The sequence below is a fragment of the Triturus cristatus genome, chromosome 8 (genome assembly GCF_964204655.1).
Source record: "Triturus cristatus chromosome 8, aTriCri1.1, whole genome shotgun sequence".
Classification (NCBI taxonomy): Eukaryota; Metazoa; Chordata; class Amphibia; order Caudata; family Salamandridae; genus Triturus; species Triturus cristatus.
Genome location: NC_140591.1, coordinates 1167568434 through 1167588322, shown reverse-complemented (window position 1 = coordinate 1167588322; position 19889 = coordinate 1167568434).

The following is a 19889-nucleotide window of genomic DNA, read 5'->3' as shown; positions in this document are numbered from 1 at the left end:
CTGCTAGAAGTGTCTTTTATCTTTAAATATTCAACCACGACATTCTCCATAGGCTAACATTGCGATCCCGATAGCAGCTCTTTGCACTGCATACGTCTCCCGTGGGTCTCCTTCCTCTTAACTGTGGGTGGATTCTGAAGGGGCAAGCGATCCTGAATGCCCTAGGCATTGCCTGTAGAATTGTCGTGGTTCTTATACCACTATTTTAGTATATGGTTTGGTCCCCCCCGGGGCCCATTGATTTCTGTGCTATTTATTGTGTTTATAAATGCTTGTTTGAGGTGTAACTTTGCCACTAGTCACATAAAGTGACTGTGGGATTCTGTCTAGAATAAATACATATATTTTATATATATACCTGTGTGGGCTACTCTTTCATTTGGTTATTCAAGAGGTTATTATGGTAAAACAATAAGCTTAACACTCCTTCAAGACTTAGCCTGAAGGCTGCTCTCCACAGCTACCACTAGGATAGCTTTCTTTAAAGGTTGTCTTAAACCTATCATCAATAAGAGTCGAATTGGACTGGTGCAAGGTGTCCCTATAACTAGGAACAGCATATGCCAGGCCAACTTCTCACATCATGGCTTTGCGCATTTTAAAATCAGACACACAATCCCTGTATGTCTGCGCTCTATCGAAATTTTTGAGGTGGTCCTGGCTCATAAGATGCAAAGCCCTTGTAGCTCATACATAAGCAGTCCCTTTGTTTTATCACTGGTACATACTCTCTTTTTTAAAATTGTCTTATTTATCTTGTCTATATGTGTTTTTATCTTGTCTGCTTTGGAAATCTGATGATGTTACAGTCTTATGGCTCGCCTTTTGATCTCACATGTTTGTTATGTATGTGCTTTTAAGATATTGTTTTATCGAAATAAAGCTTATTTCACTTCACTTCACAGTATTATCATCTTCAGATGGGTGACCTCCATCTCCAGACCCTGTAGGGACTGAGTCAGGGGCACTTAGAGTATCAAAGTTATCTAATAGCTCTAGGAGTTGGGCTATAGTAGGGTTTTGACCCTGCTTAAGACCTCTGGTGTTACACAGCTGTCTTAACTCCTGATAGTTTAACATAGAATATTTGGATGGTGCCTTTTGAGGGTCACTCTCAACAACTGGGAGCCCAGTGGCTCCTGCTGCTCCAGCCATTCTCTTAGTGAGGTGGATGTGTTGCAATCTACCTAGACTGGTGTTTTCCTACTGTACCTTTTCTAGTTAGTTGTAGTCAGGGTGTGCTACTCCCTTTGCTCTACAACCACTAAGTTCAGTAGAACTTATGTATACTAGTCTTGTTTTTATATGTACCTAAAGGTACCTGTATGATCTTTCAAATGATAATTTCAAAGATTACGACTGGTAAAACACAGTAAGCTCAAATCCCAACCGATGCCCACCAATGTGAGAAGTTGGCCTGGTATATGCTGCTCACTAATTCTAGTGATCACCTTGTACCATGCCAAACAACCCTTATGGTGGTGGTTGAAGTCAACCTTGATAGACCAGCTATCCTAGTGGTAGCGTGGACAGTGCAGTGTGCAGGCTAAACACTTGAGGGCATGTGAAGCCAGCTGTTTTACCATATGTAACCTCCTTGAATACCAAATGAAAGGACACCACACAGATATATATTCAAAATATATATGTATTTATTTACTAAAAGTATCCCCTATACTCTTTATGAGCACAGAAGCACATTCGTTTAAAACAAGGCAGTGTTTAAATATACTAAAGTTGCACAATTATGGATGGGCCAGGTGGCCAGCTAAACCATATACTAAAGTAGTGGTATAAGAACCACGAATAGAAAGGAAGGAAGGCCTAGGGCCTTGGGAATCACTGGGACGACAAGGAGCTAACTGTAGTTAGTGACCAGGAGGCCCACAGGATGCGTGTGCAGTGTGAAAAGTTACACGTGTGCACCTATTGATTTCAATGGGTGCGTAAAAGTCACAAAGTTAAAGGAAAAGGAGTCTTCCGGCTGGACCAGAACCTAACAACTTGAAACCTAGACACTAGAGATGTTTCTCTACCCAGGAGCACCGGAGTGCCAGCGTTACCTCACCCACAGGAAGCGGGTGCATAGGGGTCAAAGTGCGTCGGGTTTCGTCGTGCAGGTCTATGGAGCCTGAGGATGAAGATGTTGCAGGCGGCCAGGCAGGAAGAGTTCGGGTGGATCCAAGGATGGATCTGAAGAGTAGATGACCTGTAAGCAGAGGGGACAATCTTCAAGGCCACTAGCCAGTGACCGGCGTGGAACCAGGAAGGAACCAGGTGATGTCGGGTGCCAACAGGTGAAGAAAGGAAGCTTGTCTCCGCAGCCACGTGGAAGTGAAGAGGTCGACGACGTACAGGAGTCACTCACAAGCTGTCCCACAAACGCTCTAGCTGATGGCGGTGTCGGCTTCTTGATCGGACTAAACAGGCCTTGGCTAATGCAAGCCACGCAGGAATCGAAGAAAGCTTGGTGCTCTGACCAGCAAGGTCAGAGGGGCTGCTCCTTTTCACACGAGCAAGGGCCAGTCTGGAGCAACCAGACCAGCAGTGTTACTTCTAGTTTTCGTCGCCATGATGGCCACTAGCCAACAGGCCAGTAACCGGGATGACGCGTCAAGTGGCAATAAGCAAAAGGGCCCCACGCAGATCTCGTGGATGCTGGAGGGCTGGTCTTTGGTGCAAATGCTGCTTGGTGTTGGGGCTTCTCAGGGCCCAAAGCACAGCATTGAGGTTACCTCAGGTGCTGCGCAGTCAGCTTGTCGTGGCCGTTCCAAGATGGCCGGTCCCACGTCTCTCGGTGCCTCCACGGGTCTCTTCTTTGCAGGGACTGTGGATCTGGCTCAGAGATGTCTGGGAGTCTGGGTCTTGTTGGGCTCTGGGCTCGGTCTCCGGCGGGAGGCGGTGGCAAAGCAGTCATTGAGTTGCTGGATGTTGCCTGTATTCACAGGGTGGTCACTCCTTGGCCACAAGGGAGATTCTCTTCAGTCTTCTGTGCAGCAGAACATCGTAGTCCAGTAGTTCTTCTTATTAAAGTTGAGTTTCAGGATGATCTGAAGTCTTGGGACACAGCTCCTACTCTTATTCCAAATCTAGGGGCCGGATTACCTGCTAGGTCCCTCCTCTGGGTGGGACCAGGAAGGGGGGCGGTTACACCCCCTTTCCTTTGTCCAGTTTCGCGCCAGGACTGGGGCTGGAGAGCGCCAGCTCCGGTTTGAACTGGCAAATGCGCCGGGACACCTTGTGTGCCCCGGGCATGTCTCAATCTATTCAGCCCTCCCTAACCCACTACACAAAATCCTGTCTGGGGTGGTGCAAACACCTCCCCTGACAGGAAACCCTTTGTCCACACCTCCCAAGCTGGAAGGACTCCCAGCAGCAGGAGGGCAGACTTGTGTCTGTGGTGGCAGCATCCATTTTGTGATGCTGAGGCTCTGTCTAACTTTACCCGGGTTTCAGGTTAGGTACATGTCGTGTCCCTCTAGAAGGGTGGAATGCTACCCCCGTCGCCAGAATTGGCGAGGGGGTAGTATTCCAAATCGTATGACACCTTACTCGACATGTTTTGATAAAGCCAAACCAAAGTTAGCATTTGACCACGAGGTACATAATGCACTTAAGAGTATATGGTATGGCAATATCATGAACCAGGTAAAGGACATTGTTCCGAAAGCTGCAGACAGGCTCAGCTCATGCCAGAGCACCATCTCACATGAAACCAAGCACTCTGCCTCCAGGATTGTTAAGGCCTGCCATATGAGTGACTGATAGGTTACCATGTGTCCATATATGTTAGATATAGATATACTATATCTAAGTAATAGGTGATTACACCAACTTACCCCAGCTGAGTGATCAGCCAGTTGTGTCAAATAGTGAGGCCAGGCCAGGGGTGGCATAATACATGCTGCAGCCCCTGGTAGGCCTTGGATACACCTATGCCCTGGGTACCTGGGGTACACTGTTACAGGGTCCAATAAGGTGAACCAGTTCTAATTGGTTATGCACCTAATGTGCATTGGCATTAATTTAGGGAGAGAGCAGCAGGGCTGTGGGTCTGATTAGCAGGCCCACAGCCACACTAAGTCATAAAACCAGTGAAGCAAAAGCAAAAATTTGGGGTGACCATAGGATAGCAGACCCTACTCTCCTACACAACCCCCCCAAACGCAGGGACATTAGACTAACCTTGACCAGTTGTGTCTTCATGTTCTAAGTGGAAGTACCGGGAGAGACCATCTGCATTACCATGGTCAGTCCCTGGGCGGTGCTCCACTGTAAAGTCCATCCCCTGTAGGGAAATGGACTACCTGAGTAGTTTGGGGTTTTCACCCTTCATCTGATTTAGCCATAAGAGGGGCTTATGGTCGGTGTGAATCTTGAAGTGAGTTCCAAACAAGTATGGTCTCAACTTCTTCAGGGCCCACACCACAGCAAAGGCCTCCCTCTCAATAGCTGACCAACGTTTCTCTCTAGGGGTCAGCCTTCTGCTAATAAAAGCAATGGGCTGGTCTTGACCATCTACATTAAGTTGTGAAAGCACAGCTCCCACCCCCAACTCAGAAGCATCTGTTTGGACAATAAACTCTTTGGAGTAGTCAGGACTCTTCAGGATAGGTGCAGAGCACATGGCCTTCTTCAGGTCTCCAAATGCCTTTTGACAGTTTACTGTCCACTGAACCTTTTTGGGCATCTTCTTGGATGTCAGATCATTAAGAGGAGTCACTATGGACCCATAGTTTTTAACAAACTTCCTGTAGTACCCAGTCAGGCCCAAGAAAGTTCTGACCTGAGTCTGGGTAGTTGGAGGGGACCAGTCCTTGATGGTCTGGATCTTACTCTCCAGTGGTTGAACCTGGCCTCCACCTACAAGGTGGCCCAAGTATACAACTTTACTCTGCCCTATCTGGCACTTAGTAGCCTTGATAGTGAGGCCTGCCTTTTGAAGGGCCTCTAGTACTTTTGACAGGTGGATCAGGTGATCCTCCCAGGTGGAGCTAAAGACAGCAATATCATCTAGATATGCTGCACAGAAGTCATCCAACCCAGTGAGGACTTGGTTCACCAACCTTTGAAAAGTGGCAGGTGCATTCTTCAGACCAAAGGGCATCACCACAAATTGGTAATGACCTCCTGGGGTTGAGAATGCTGTTTTGGCCTTAGACTCCTCAGCTAACCTGATTTGCCAATAGCCAGCTGTCAAATCAAATGTGCTCAAAAACTTGGCAGAAGCCAGTCTATCTATGAGCTCATCTGCCCTTGGAATTGGGTGTGCATCTGTCCTGGTGACAGCATTGAGTCCTCTGTAATCCACACAGAACCTCATTTCTCTCTTTCCATCTTGTGTGTGAGGTTTGGGGACCAGAACCACTGGGCTAGCCCAGGGGCTCTCTGAAGGCTCAATGACACCTAACTCCAGCATTTTCTGCACCTCAGTCTTTATACAGCCCCTGACATGGTCAGTTTGCCTGTAAATCTTGCTTTTCACAGGAAGACTGTCACCAGTGTCCACCACATGGGTACACCAGTTAGTCTGACTGGGTGTGAAGGAGAACATATGTCTATATGACTGTAAAACTTGTCTGCAGTCATTTTGCTGATGTTCAGTGAGGCTGCCACCTAAGGCCACACCATCAACTGAGCCATCTTCTGGGTTCTGAGACAACAGGTCTGGGAGAGGGTCACTCTCTTCCTCCTGCCCCTCATCTGTAGCCATGAGCAAGCTCGTGTCTGCCCTGTCAACATATGCCTTTAGTCTGTTGACATGGAGCACCCTGTGGGGGCTCCTGGGGGCTCCTAGGTCTACCAAGTAGGTAACCTCTCCCTTCTTTTCAACAATTGTATGGGGTCCAGACCATTTGTCTTGGAGTGCTGCTGCGGCCACTGGCTCCAACACCCATACCTTCTGTCCTGGCTGGTACTCAGTCAGAACAGCCTTTTGGTCATGCCAAGCTTTCTGTAATTCTTGGCTTGCCTCCAGGTTTTTAGATGCCTTTTCCATGTACTCAGCCATCCGGGAGCGGAGACCAAGTACATAGTCCACTATGTTTGCTTAGCCTTTTTGAGAGGTAACTCCCATCCTTCCCTCACCAGACATAGGGGTCCTCTTACAGGGTGCCCAAATAACAATTCAAAGGGGCTGTAGCCAACTCCTTTTTGTGGGACCTCTCTGTAAGCAGACAGAAGGCAGGGTAGAAGGATGTCCAATCTTCGCCTGAGCTTTTCAGGTAATCCTTTGATCATACCCTTTAGGGTCTTGTTGAATCTCTCAACAAGCCCATTGCATTGTGGATGGTAAGGAGTGGTGAACTTGTAGTTGACACCACATTCCTTCCACATAGCTGTCAAGTATCCTGACATGAAGTTGGCATCTCTGTCAGATACTACCTCCTTAGGAAACCCCACTCTGGAGAAAACTCCCAGTAAGGCCCTGGCCACAACAGGAGCTGTTGTGGTCCTAAGGGGAATTGCCTCTGGATACCTGGTGGCATGATCCACTACCACCAGTATAAAACTGGGTGGGAACCCCCACCACAGGTAGTGGTATTTGGGGGGCCATTGTTGTGCCACCTGATTTGCCACTGGCTTGGCAGGTTACACAGGAGCAACAAAACTCCTTGGTATCTTCATTCATGTGAGGCCAGTGAAAGTGAGGGACAAGCCTGTCCCAAGTCTTGTTCTGGCCTAAGTGTCCTGCTAGAGGAATATCATGGGCCAAGGTAAGAAGGAAGCCCCTAAATTGCAGAGGTATAACCAACCTCCTGGTTGCACCAGGTTTTGGGTCTCTAGCCTCTGAATAAAGGAGCCCATCATCCCAATATACTTTATGGGTACCTTGAGCATTCCCAGCAGCCTCAGCAGCAGCCTGCTGTCTGAGGGGTTCAAGGGAAGAACAGTCTAACTGAGCCTGCCTTAAGTCAGCCCTAGAAGGCCCCCCTGCCCCCAGAAACTCAACCTGGTCAGGTTCAAGCTCTTCAGGGACAGTTCCTTCAGGGGTCTCAAAATCAGTTTCCTGAGAAGACTGATCTTCACTTTCAGGCAGGAGGGAAGACACAGCCTTGACCCTTCTGTTCTCCTTCTTGGTAGGTGCTTGGTCCATTGTTCCAGGCTCCAAGACCTGAGGTTCAGTGAGGCACTTTTTGGCCTGTGACCTGGTCACAGCAAGGACATGTGATAAAATCCCTAACATCTCTGCATGAGTCCTGTACTCCACTTCTGACCATAGAGAGGATTCTAGGTCATTGCCCAACAGACATTCAACTGGGAGGTCTGCACTTACCACAACCTTTTTGAGGCCAGTTACCCCTCCCCAGGAGAAATTAACAATTGCCACACTATGTGTAGTAGAGACATTGCTGGCGTTGGTCACTAGGTAATTATCACCTAGTAATATCTGTCAAGGGTCCACAAAGCCAGGTGTCACCATGGTGACACTGGCACAAGTGTCCCTGTATGCTTGAACCACTTTAATGTTTATTAGAGGTGTCTGTCTGTATTTGCCTAGATTACTAGGACTCATAGTAGTGGACAAATCCATGTCCACTTCACAAATCAGAACAGCCTGTGTAGGAGTTCTGACTAGGCCAGAATCTCCTTCAGTACCCAAGGTTAACCCCACTACTCCCTTAGCCTGAGGACCAACACTGCCAACTGTACTAGGGGGTGCAGGTGCCTTAGGGGCTGCAGTGATGGGGGCTCCAGTTTTCTTACAATCACTGGTCCAGTGAGAGGTGTTTTTACAGACATTACACCATGGCTTTTTCTGACCTTCTTTCTTCTTCTTCTTGGAAGTTTGGGACCCACCCTCATTATTCTGTTGGGGGCCTGGTGAAGACTTCTGGTCTTTGGGTTTCTGTTCCCCACCCTTTTGGTCTGTCTTCTTCTGGTCACCGCCCTGGTTCTGGTTCTGGTTCTTTTGCTTAACCCTGGTTCTAACCCATTTGTCTGCCTTCTTTCCCAATTCATGGGGAGAGGTCAGATCTGAGTCAATCAGGTGTTGATGCAACTGCTGGTTCTGACAATTATTTCAGATGTGCTCTCTCATAATTAGATTATACAATCCTGTGTAATCTGCAACCTTACTTCCCAGCAACCAGCCCTTCAGAGCCTTAGTGGCACACTCAACAAATTCAGACCAGTCCTGAGTCTGTGTCTTCTGGGCGTCTCTGAACATTAACCTGTACTGCTCAGTGGTTAAGCCTAACCCATCAATCAGAACACTCTTCAGGACCAGGTAGTTTCTAGCATCCTCATCACTAACTGTGAGGAACTTGTCTCTGCCTCTACCTTCAAAGGAGAGCCACAAGATTGCTGCCCACTGCTCCTGAGGGACCTGCTGTACTCTTCAGGCCCTCTCAAGGGCAGTTATCCACTTGTGGATGTCATCCCCAGTTTTATAGGGGGGCACATTCTTACTCAGGTTTCTATGGTCATAGGACCTGTCTTTATCCTTAGGGATATTGCTGCCACCAGTGGAATCTACTCCACTCTCTCTAGACTGTCTTGCTCTAGCAAGTTTCTCCTTAGCTAAGGCAACTTCTAGTTCTTGCCTTTGAATCCTAAGTTCAGCCTCTCTCATCTTGGCTTCATGCTCTCTTCTCTGAGGGGAAGTCATCCTCCTCTGAGCAGGGGCATTGGGGCCTTTGGAGCCAGTGGAATGGTCAGATTCACTCGAACTGGATCTTCTATCCCTCTGTCTCTGGTTAAGCCTGCTTGGGGGTCTGTAGGGAGGTATCCCATTCCCAGTCCCATGTAAGCTTAAGTTAGCCTGGCTAAGTCTCCTGACTGGCACCTGGCTATTTCTATCCTCATCTGAATCTGCCTCTTCCTCATCTACATCATCTCCCTCTGGAGTGATAGGGGCATTAGTATTATCATCTTCAGATGGGTGACCTCCATCTCCAGACCCTGTAGGGACTGAGTCAGGGGCACTTAGAGTATCAGAGTTATCTAATAGCTCTAGGAGTTGGGCTATAGTAGGGGTTTGACCCTGGTTAAGACCTCTGGTGTTACACAGCTGTCTTAACTCCTGATAGTTTAACATAGAATATTTGGATGGGGCCTTTTGAGGGTCACTCTCAACAACTGGGAGCCCAGTGGCTCCTGCTGCTCCTGCCATTCTCTTAGTGAGGTGGATGTGTTGCAATCTACCTACACTGGTGTTTTCCTACTGTACCTTTTCTAGTTAGTTGTAGTCAGGGTGTGCTACTCCCTTTGCTCTACACAACTAAGTTCAGTAGAACTTATGTATACTAGTCTTGTTTTTATATGTACCTAAAGGTACCTGTATGATCTTTCAAATGATATTTTCAAAGATAACAACTGGTAAAACACAGTAAGCTCAAATACCAACCGCTACCCACCAATGTGAGAAGTTGGCCTGGTATATGCTGCTCACTAATTCTAGTGATCACCTTGTACCATGCCAAACAACCCTTATGGTGGTGGTTGAAGTCAACCTTGATAGACCAGCTATCCTAGTGGTAGCGTGGACAGTGCAGTCTGCAGGCTAAACTCTTGAGGGCATGTGAAGCCAGCTGTTTTACCATATGTAACCTCCTTGAATACCAAATGACAGGACAACACACAGATATATATTCAAAATATATATGTATTTATTTACTAAAAGTATCCCCTATACTCTTTATGAGCACAGAAGCACATTTGTTTAAAACAAGGCAGTGTTTAAATATACAAAAGTTGCACAATTATGGATGGGCCAGGTGGCCAGCTAAACCATATACTAAAATAGTGGTATAAGAACCACGAATAGAAAGGAAGGAAGGCCTAGGGCATTGGAAATCGCTGGGACGACAAGGAGCTAACTGTAGTTAGTGACCAGGAGGCCCACAGGATGCGTGTGCAGTGTGAAAAGTTACACGCGTGCACCCATTGATTTCAATGGGTGCGTAAAAGTCACAAAGTTAAAGGAAAAGGAGTCTTCCGGATGGACCAGAACCTAACAACTTGAAACCTAGACACTAGAGATGTTTCTCTACCCAGGAGCACCGGAGTGCCAGCGTTACCTCACCCACAGGAAGCGGGTGCATAGGGGTCAAAGTGCGTCGGGTTTCGTCGTGCAGGTCTATGGAGCCCGAGGATGAAGATGCTGCAGGCGGCCAGGCAGGATGAGTTCGGGTGGATCCAAGGATGGATCTGAAGAGTAGACGACCTGTAAGCAGAGGGGACAATGTTCAAGGCCACTAGCCAGTGACCGGCGTGGAACCAGGAAGGAACCAGGCGATGTCGGGTGCCAACAGGTGAAGAAAGGAAGCTTGTCTCCGCAGCCACGTGGAAGTGAAGAGGTCGACGACGCCCAGGAGTCACTCACGAGCTGTCCCACAAAGGTTCTAGCTGATGGCGGTGTCGGCTTCTCGATCGGAGCAAACAGGCCTTGGCTAATGTAAGCCATGCAGGAATCGAAGAAAGCTTGGTGCTCTGACCAGCAAGGTCAGAGGGGCTGCTCCTTTTCAGAGGTGACTCCACGGGTCTCTTCTTTGCAGGGACTGTGGATCTGGCTCAGAGATGTCTGGGAGTCTGGGTCTTGTCAGGCTCTGGGCTCGGTCTCCGGTGGGAGGCAGCGGCAAAGCAGTTGTTGAGTTGCTGGATGGTGCCTGTATTCACAGGGTGGTCACTCCTTGGCCACAAGGGAGATTCTCTTCAGTCTTCTGTGCAGCAGAACGTCGAAGTCCAGTAGTTCTTCTTATTAAAGTCGAGTTTCAGGATGATCTGAAGTCTTGGGACACAGCTCCTACTCTTATTCCAAATCTAGGGGCCGGATTACCTGCTAGGTCCCTCCTCTGGGTGGGACCAGGAAGGGGGGCGGTTACACCCCCTTTCCTTTGTCCAGTTTCGCGCCAGGACTGGGGCTGGAGAGCGCCAGCTCCGGTTTGAACTGGCAAATGCGCCGGGACACCTTGTGTGCCCCAGGCATGTCTCAATCTATTCAGGCCTCCCTAACCCACTACACAAAATCCTGTCTGGGGTGGTACAAGCACCTCCCCTGACAGGAAACCTTTTGTCCACACCTCCCAAGCTGGAAGGACTCCCAGCAGCAGGAGGGCAGACTTGTGTCTGTGGTGGCAGCATCCATTTTGTGATGCTGAGGCTCTGTCTAACTTTACCCGGGTTTCAGGTTAGGTACATGTCGTGTCCCTCTAGAAGGGTGGAATGCTACCCCCGTCGCCAGAATTGGCGAGGGGGTAGTATTCCAAATCGTATGACACCTTACTCGACATGTTTTGATAAAGCCAAACCAAAGTTAGCATTTGACCGCGAGGTACATAATGCACTTAAGAGTATATGGTATGGCAATATCATGAAACAGCTAAATGACGTTGTTCCGAAAGCTGCAGACAGGCTCAGCTCATGCCAGAGCACCATCTCACATGAAACCAAGCACTCTGCCTCCAGGATTGTTAAGGCCTGCCATAGGAGTGACTGATAGGTTACCATGTGTCCATATATGTTAGATATAGATATAATATATCTAAGTAAGAGGTGATGACACCAACTTACCCCAGCTGAGTGATCAGCCAGTTGTGTCAAATAGTGAGGCCAGGCCAGGGGCGGATACACCTATACCCTGGGTACCTGGGGTACACTGTTACAGGGTCCAATAAGGTGAACCAGTTCCAATTGGTTATGCACCTAGTGTGCATTGGCATTAATTTAGGGAGAGAGCAGCAGGGCTGTGGGTCTGATTAGCAGGCCCACAGCCACACAAAGTCATAAAACCAGTGAAGCAAAAGCAAACATTTGGGGTGACCATAGGACAGCAGACCCTACTCTCCTACACTCAGGAACGATATTTTGCTTGCCGCTTTCTTGAATGTGTAGTTAGAAACCAGGGGTTAATTAGTAGGTGTAGGTAGGTTCACAGAGGGGTAGGATGTAGTAATTTATTGGACCTGTATTTTTCTTGAGAGCACGTAGACCTGAATGGGCAGGAAGAAGCATTTGGTTAATCAGCAGGGTAATAGTAGGGTGTGATCATGCTGAGTGAGCTACAAAGGGGAGGATCACATGATAGATGCAAATTGAGCACTTTCACGCAGAAGATGTGGAAAGTGGTTGGAGTTAATGCATTATGAAATGGAGAATGCAGGTACACAAGAAAGCTTATTTCATTCTGGTTGTGGCTATGTCTGTTATTACTATAGAGTCATTTTTTAATCAGTTGATTGTGAACACAATGGATGTGATCTCACTGCCCAAGTACTCAGTCAGGGTGCATGCGAACATGGATGCAGAAGATAGAAGGAGGGCACTCTTTGGGAGAGTTTCTAAATATGGTTTTACGGGCACATTTTAGATGAGTATAAACACTTTCTTGAGGGGGACAATGAAAGGGTGTCTTGGACAGCACAGCTGTGCATTGAAGAGACATGCCAAGAATGATACATTCTTGTCACCCCTCAACTGTACATATTTAATTATTCTATATTTAATAAAGCAGTGGTGTACTCTTTTCTTGGTCTTCCCCAGTATCTTCCTCCCCTTCACACCTTAACTCTTTGCTTCTCTTCATTCTTCTTTCACTTTCTGCCCTACGTACACGTTTCCTCTTAATCACCACCTTCCCTCATTAACTGCTTTTCATTTTTCACCTTCTCATCTTTCCCTTCCACTTTCTTTTCACACACTCCCCACTGTCTGCTCTTCTTCCCTTTTTCCTATTTCCTTTTTTTCATTCTCATCATTTTCCACTCCAGTCTTGCACTCCCTAGCTCTACTTTCCTCACTTCTCTTCACATTCTATGTCTACCATATCTATCTTTGCCTTCAGACCTCTCCTCCCTACTCATTCTCCCTTTTATCTTTTTCCTTCTTGCTCATTTCTTTATATCCACTCCAGGAATCTGTGTTTGTTCTCAAGGTCATAAATTTAAATCTTGGTGCGGCAACTCAGTCTTTCATATATCTGAGGTCGATAAAATGTGTGCCAGTGGGCTGGATAACAACATTTTAAATTCAGTGTTAAGGCCCCTTTTGGTGAATATGTGCTTTACAAACATACATGGTATGTTAAGAACACAAATGTATTTCAATCTTTTGTTTTTCAATGTCTATGCAATATTACAGTGTCATTATCCTCTCTCCTTGACCCAGTACCTTTCATACTCCTATTAATTCCCCTGATCTCCTTTCTTTCCTTCGTCTGATCTTTTTCTTTTCCCTTTTTTCTTCCTCAGCACCTCCAGCCATGCCTCCTATACCCTCTTGCTTCTTGCTTCCTTACGCCCTCATTCCATTCTTGCTTCCTTACACCCTATTCCATTCTTGCTTCCTCACACCCTCTTCCATTCTTACTTCCTTACACCCTCATTCATTCCTGTACTTCCTCCCTGGGTGCATTTAATCCTTCTTCCTCCATTCTGTCCTTACTCTTTTTCCTGCTCCTTCCTTCACCTCTTCTTTAATTTCTTCCTTTCCCAACCATTCCTTATGCTTATCTTGCTCCTTTCCTTTCTTCTTTCTTTTCATCCATCACATATAATTCACTTCCTTTCTCCCTCTATTCCTTCATTTCCTCCTTTCACATTCTTTTCTTATTCCCACCTTCTTTCATCCATTGCTCATATATATCATCAATCCAGTACTCTCCTTCCTGCCTGCATTTGTTGCTGCCTTCTTTAATGTATTCCTTCCTTCACCCTTCCTTTCTTTTAAACAGCACAGTAGAAGCACATTCTCTTTAATTTGCAAAGGTACCTCTAAGTCCTCTAATGACCGTTCCTGAAGCTGCATTTTGAGATTTACACACATTCTCCAATTTGAGTTCACTTTTAAGTCATGGACTCCCATATGTTAGTTTATGTCAAGTTATATTTGAGTTGTAGAAAAACTAATCACCCAAGAGGGTATCCAGGCACTTGGGCCGGTCTGAGGTCTCCGAGGTGTGTGTGTGAAGAGCCAGGTCTTCAGCTTCTTGCGGAACTCAAGATGTGAGGAGGTGGCTATGGTTTGTTGAGGCTTGTGGATGTGGGTGGAACCGATAAAGGAAGTGGGTGGAGCCGGTAAAGTGGGTGTGGCCTCCTAATAAATATTTGAGCACTTAATATTTTACAAATTAAGCACTGGACCAGAGGCCTCTGATCTTCACCTCTCCCATGTGGCCCCCCACACCAGAAGTGATGCATCCATGTGGGGAAGGGTGAGGGATCTGCCGTTGACCCAATCCTGGTTTGTTTGCCACCACTGCAATTATCGTGCAGTGCCCTCTGAGATCTTAATGCAATCGGACAGATTCCGCGGATGCTGGGCCCACTGGAACTTAAGCTCCCACTTCGGAGCCCGCATATGCCACCTGGCATGATCTACCAGCAGGATGCAGGAGGCCATGAGGCCAGCAGCCTCAGCGTCATTCTGACCGAAACCCAGGATAGAGGCTTCAAGATTGGAATCATAGCCTGAATATCCTGGACTCGCTGCTCGGGAAGATAAGCCCGAAACTGGGTCGTGTCCAGAATCGCTCCGATGAAAAGGAACTTCTGAGATGCAGTCAGGTGTGACTTCGGCATGTTGATAGTGAACCCCAGTGAATGCAGGAGGTCCACTGTAGTCTGGAGGTGGGAGACGACTGCCTGGGGCGAGCCCGCCTTCAACAGCCAGTCGTCAAGATAGGGGAATACTGGAACCACTGATCTGCACAGATGAGCTTTGACCACCACCATCACTTTTGTGAACACCTGAGGGGCGCTGGTAGGGCCAAAGGGGAGCATGGTAAACTGAAAGTGCTCGTGGCCTACCGTGAACCGTAGGTAACGCCTGTGTGCTGGCAGGACGGGGATGTGAAAATAAGCATCCTGCAAGACCAACGTTACCATCCAGTCTTCAAGGTCGAGGGCAGACAGGACCTGAGCCAATGTCAACATTTTGAACTTCTCCTTCCGGAAGAAGCGGTTGATGTTCCTGAAATCCAAGATAGGACGCAGGCCCTTGTCAGGGCTACCGACGTTGAAATCGTCCTGCCTAGTCCAGTCCACCACGTATAGCAAACTTGGCTGCATCTCTCCCCTCGACGACTGCACAGGAGAGCACTGGGGCAGCACCTGCGCTACCGTATCCCACATTGAGTGGGTGTTTACGGCCCAACAGATATGCGGTGTTTCCGACCGCAGTCCCAAGCTGGAGGAAGAAAATATCCTTCCAAGATGGTCCAGCTTTTTGGATTCCCTATCAGATGGTACGGTGGGGAATGCGCCTTTGGACGTCTAGGCTTGAACTACCAAGCTCTCAGGGGTGGTGTGTTGGGAGAGGAAAGTAGGGTTGCCCGGAGCCGGGCAGTGGCGTAGAGAAGTCATCCTATACACAGGAGCCCCTGTTTTGGGCCTGGACCAGGTACCCAAAAGGATGTCAGTTAGAGCTTCATTGAATGGCAGCAGGGGCTCCGAAGAGCTCGCTGCCGGCTGCAGCACCTCTGTCAGGAGGTTAGTCCTGACTGCTACCGAAGGTAGCTTGAGATTGAGAGCCTCGGCTGCCCTATGCAACACCACTGCGTAAGAAACTCCCTCCTCCATAGCCACGGTAGGAGGAGACAACATGCCAAGGTCTGGGGAGGTATCCAGACCACTGTCTTCCCCCAACTCCTCTTTCCAGTCCGGGCCATCCAACTGGTCAGTTAAAGGGTCTTCAGACCCCTCCCAGTCCTCCTCACCCTCCTCTGGTTGCCAATCTGGCCTGAAAGAAGCACCAGGGTAGAACAGGGGAACAAAAGTACCCGTCGGCACCGGATCCGGCGTTGGTCGACGCCGGACCAGCTCCGTGTCCAAGTCAGGGTGGAGGCAAGGGTTGACGCAGGCTGGGGACACAACTGGCGTCGGCTGAGGGCGTGGTGCCAGTGGAATCAGCACCTGGGGAGGTGTTATCAGGTCGATCGACATTGATCTGGATCCAAGCCTGGATCCAAGCGGACCCTGTGGTGCTGGGGCAGGGGTCGGTGCCGGGAGCCGAAGCCGGTGTCGAAGGCCCAGGGCCCCCAGCCGAGTCTGTGGGGCCTAAGGGCGCGCCAGCGGAGTCGGGCTGCCCAAAGATGGCATGCATCACTTCGTGGAAGCTTTGAAGCTGGGCAGGAGTCGCTCCGGCTTCTGGAAAAGGAGGGAAACTCGGAGCTTCGTCCGCACCCCTAGTCGCGTCGGCTGACGAACGGGGAGATGTCGAGAGCGACGATGCTTCTTCAACTTCTTCTTGTGCTTTAACTTACCTGAGGAGTGCGAAGACTTTGAATACAAGTGGTGGTGACTTTCTGACCGGTCCTTCAACCTCCCACGCGCCCGGGACCTAAAACGGCGCCGAGTAGAATAACGGGCCTCGAGAAGCTTTCGGGTACGCTCCTGCAAAGACTTCTGATTCATGGTCCGGCAGTCGGAGCACATCCTGGCACCACAGGCACACGCAGTGCGGATGCGTCACCGACATCAGCTTTCGGCAGGAGCCGCAAACCTTGAAGCCGGGCATCCCTATGTGCACCATGAGTCAACAAAAGTCGCAAAAGAGGCAATCAAAAAGTGACTGGATGTACTGCTCTCTCCGGATCTGCGCTGGCTGGCGGGGAAAAAGAAAAAACTGACGTCAGCGTGCGAGGGCTGTGCCTAAGTAGCTATCGCGACGTCATTCCGGCAACCACGACTCCAACGACGAACGCGGAGCTGACTGACGCCACCTTTCGAGGTGCAGGGGTACTGCTGATGAAAAATTCTCCGACTCCAGTCTGACGCCTGGGGGAATTCTAAGGTAAGGAATCTATACCTAATTGTCTCTCTCAGATTCAAATCCCACTGGGGCATAATGAGTGGGAGGAAACCTATTGGTGAGGCCCTTAATGAACCTCAAAACAATGGGAGACTTATATAAAGACGGCTGATCTGGCAAACAGAGGAAAGCTGACAAGGCCGACAAATAACCCTTTACCGTAGCCACAGCACAATCCTGCTGGGCCAAGGAAAGTGAAAATCCTAGATGTCAGATAAGTGGGCTTTCAAAGGATCAATGGACCTCTCTATACACCATTTCACAAACTTGGACCACCTAGATGAATAAATAGTTTTGGTGGAGTGCCTCCTGGATGATAAAATAAAATCCACCACATCCAGTGGGAGAGAGAAAGAACTCAGATTGCCCCATTCAATCTCCAGGCATGAATGAAGGTGCAAGCTCTGGAGGTGGGGGTGTAGAACCTGCCCCTGCGATTGCAAGAGGAGGTCTGTCCTGAGAGGGAGAAGGAGCGGAGGGTGCGATGAGAGGTGATGTAGATCTGTGTACCACACCCTTCTTGGCCAATCCAGAGTGATCAACAAGACTTGGTCCGGGTCTTAGCGAATCTTCTTAAGAACTTGAGGAATCAAGGGTATTGGAGGAAATGCGTAAATAAGTTTGAAGCTCCAACCCAATTGAAACACGTCCCCCAATGTTCCCTACATCAGATACTGAAGGCTGCAGAACAACAGACATAGCGCGCTCTCCTGAGTAGCAAAAAGGTCCACCCAAGGAAACCCCTACATCCTGAAGATGTGCTGGACCACCTCCGGATGAAGCCGCCACTCGTGATCGGTGGAATAATGCCGACTGAGACTGTCCGCATGCACCTTTAGCACTCCTGCCAGATGATTTGCCATCACACAAATCTGTTGGCCCTGAGCCAAGGACCAGAGTCGCAGAGCCTCTCTGCAGAGAGATAATACGACCGTACCCCTCCCTGCTTGTTTATGTACCACATCGCTATAGTGTTGTCCGTCAGGACTTGAATCAACTGACCGCAAAGGGAGAGAAGGAAGGCCTTGAGAGCCAAAAGTATTGCCCGCAATTCCAAAAGGTTGATGTGAAACAACCTTTCCTCCGGAGACCAAAGACCCTTGATCTCCAGATCTTCCAGATGAGCATCCCACCCTAGAGTGGAGGCATCTGTGATCGCTGTGGCCACCGGTGAAGGAGGCTGAATGGCTTTCCTTGAGACAGATTGCTCTGCACACTCCACCAAGACAGCTCCGCTGCAGTGTCTCTGGAGATTCTTACCTTCTCCCCAATATCTCCATTGTGCTGATACCACTGCCTGCAGAGGCAGCACTGGAGTGCCCTCATATGCCAGCGTGCATGGCTGACCAACATTATACAGGAAACGAACAGACCGAGAAGGCGTAGGACCTTCAGGACTGGAACAACCGCTCCATGGTGAAATGTGAATGTCGAGAATCCTCAGCGGAGGCGGGAAAGCTCGACACACAGTAGTGTCCAGTACAGCTCCCATGAACAGGCTGCGCTGAGAGGGCACCAGGTGAGATGTGGCCACATTTATCGAGAAACCCAAGTTGAACAACAGTCGAGTTGTATGCAAGTTAGGCAATACCATCTCTGGCGACTTTGCTTTGAGCAGCCAGTCATCCAGATAAGGGAAAACAGGAATCCCCGACCTTCTGAGATGTGCTGCCACCACTGCCATCAGCTTTGTGAAGACCCGAGGAGTGGAAGTAAGGCCGAACGGGAGGACCGCAAACTGGTAGTGTTGAAACTCTACTTTAAACCGGAGATACTGCCGATGCGACTTCAGAATGGGGATGGGGAAATACGCATCCTGTAAGTTGACCAACACCATCCAGTCTTCCTGCTGCAGCGCCAGAAAAACCTGAGCTAAGGTCAACATATTGAACTTTTTCTGTTTGAGGTAAAAATTCAAAACCCTGAGGTCCAAGATCAGCCTTAGCCGGCCATCCTTTTTGGGAATCAGGAAATAACGGAAGTAACATCCCTGACCCCTTTTCTGCTCCAGAACCACCTCTATCGCACCTCTCTGTAGTAAGGCAAGAACCTCCTGCTGCAGAAGCAGCAAATGATCCTCTGAACACCAGTCCTAGCGAGGAGGGTAAGGAGGTGGGCGCTCTTGAAAAGGTAGAGTTTACCCATTTCCCACAAGATTCAAAACCCAACAATCTGAGGTAACGGATTTCCAATCTTGTAGAAAATTGGACACCCGACCCCCTACAGGACCAGCATGCTCCAAGATGGGGGATCTAGATCTGCTTTCCCATGGTGCCAGTGGTGGGGACAGGGGAGGAGGAGGCGGAGGAAGACTGCTGTCAAGAAGCTCCCCGAAGACAACATATACCTTTTCCTCTATACGACCTATACAAAGAGTTCGGATGCTGCTGCTGCTGAGGCTGCTGATGGCCTCAAAATGAAGCTGCCTTCCCAAGACCTCAATACCTTTTGTATCTATAGCCACTGGGCTGGGACTCCAAGCCCAGTGATCTTGCAGTAACCCTACTGTCCTTGAATCACTGCAGCGCAGAGTCAGCCTTGGCTCCAAACAATCTTGACTCTTTGAAGGGTAGATCCAGTAAAGTTGCTTGTACATCTGGTGAGAAACCTGAAGATCTAAGCCAGGCATGCCTTCTAGTAGCAATCGAGGAACCCATCACTCTGGCAACCGAGTCTGTTGTGTCCAGACCTGACTGGATAACCTGACGGGCTCTTGCTTGCGAGTCTGAAAGTGGCTCAAGAAAATGAACACGATCATCTTCAGGAAGTTTTGGAGCCACTTGCTTGACAAAGTCCATTACAGCATGAATGTACCTCCCTAGCAAACACGTGGCGTTCGTTAACTTCAGAACCATACTTGCTGAGGAAAACACCTTTTTGGCCGACTGCTCTAACCTCTTCGAGGCTCTATCCTCCAGGGTGGTAGGAAAGGCACCAGTTGACTGCTTGGAACAAGAAGCTTGAACCACCAAAGCTTTCTGGAGATGGATGGGCAGAAAGGAAAGCTGAATCACCAGGAGCAGGTCTATACCTTCTTGCCACTGATCTTGAAACTGCAGGGGCAGACAAGGGTTTCTGCCACACTTCCATGATTGGCTCAGTCAACGCCTCATTGAAAGGCAGCAGAGGTTCAATAGAAG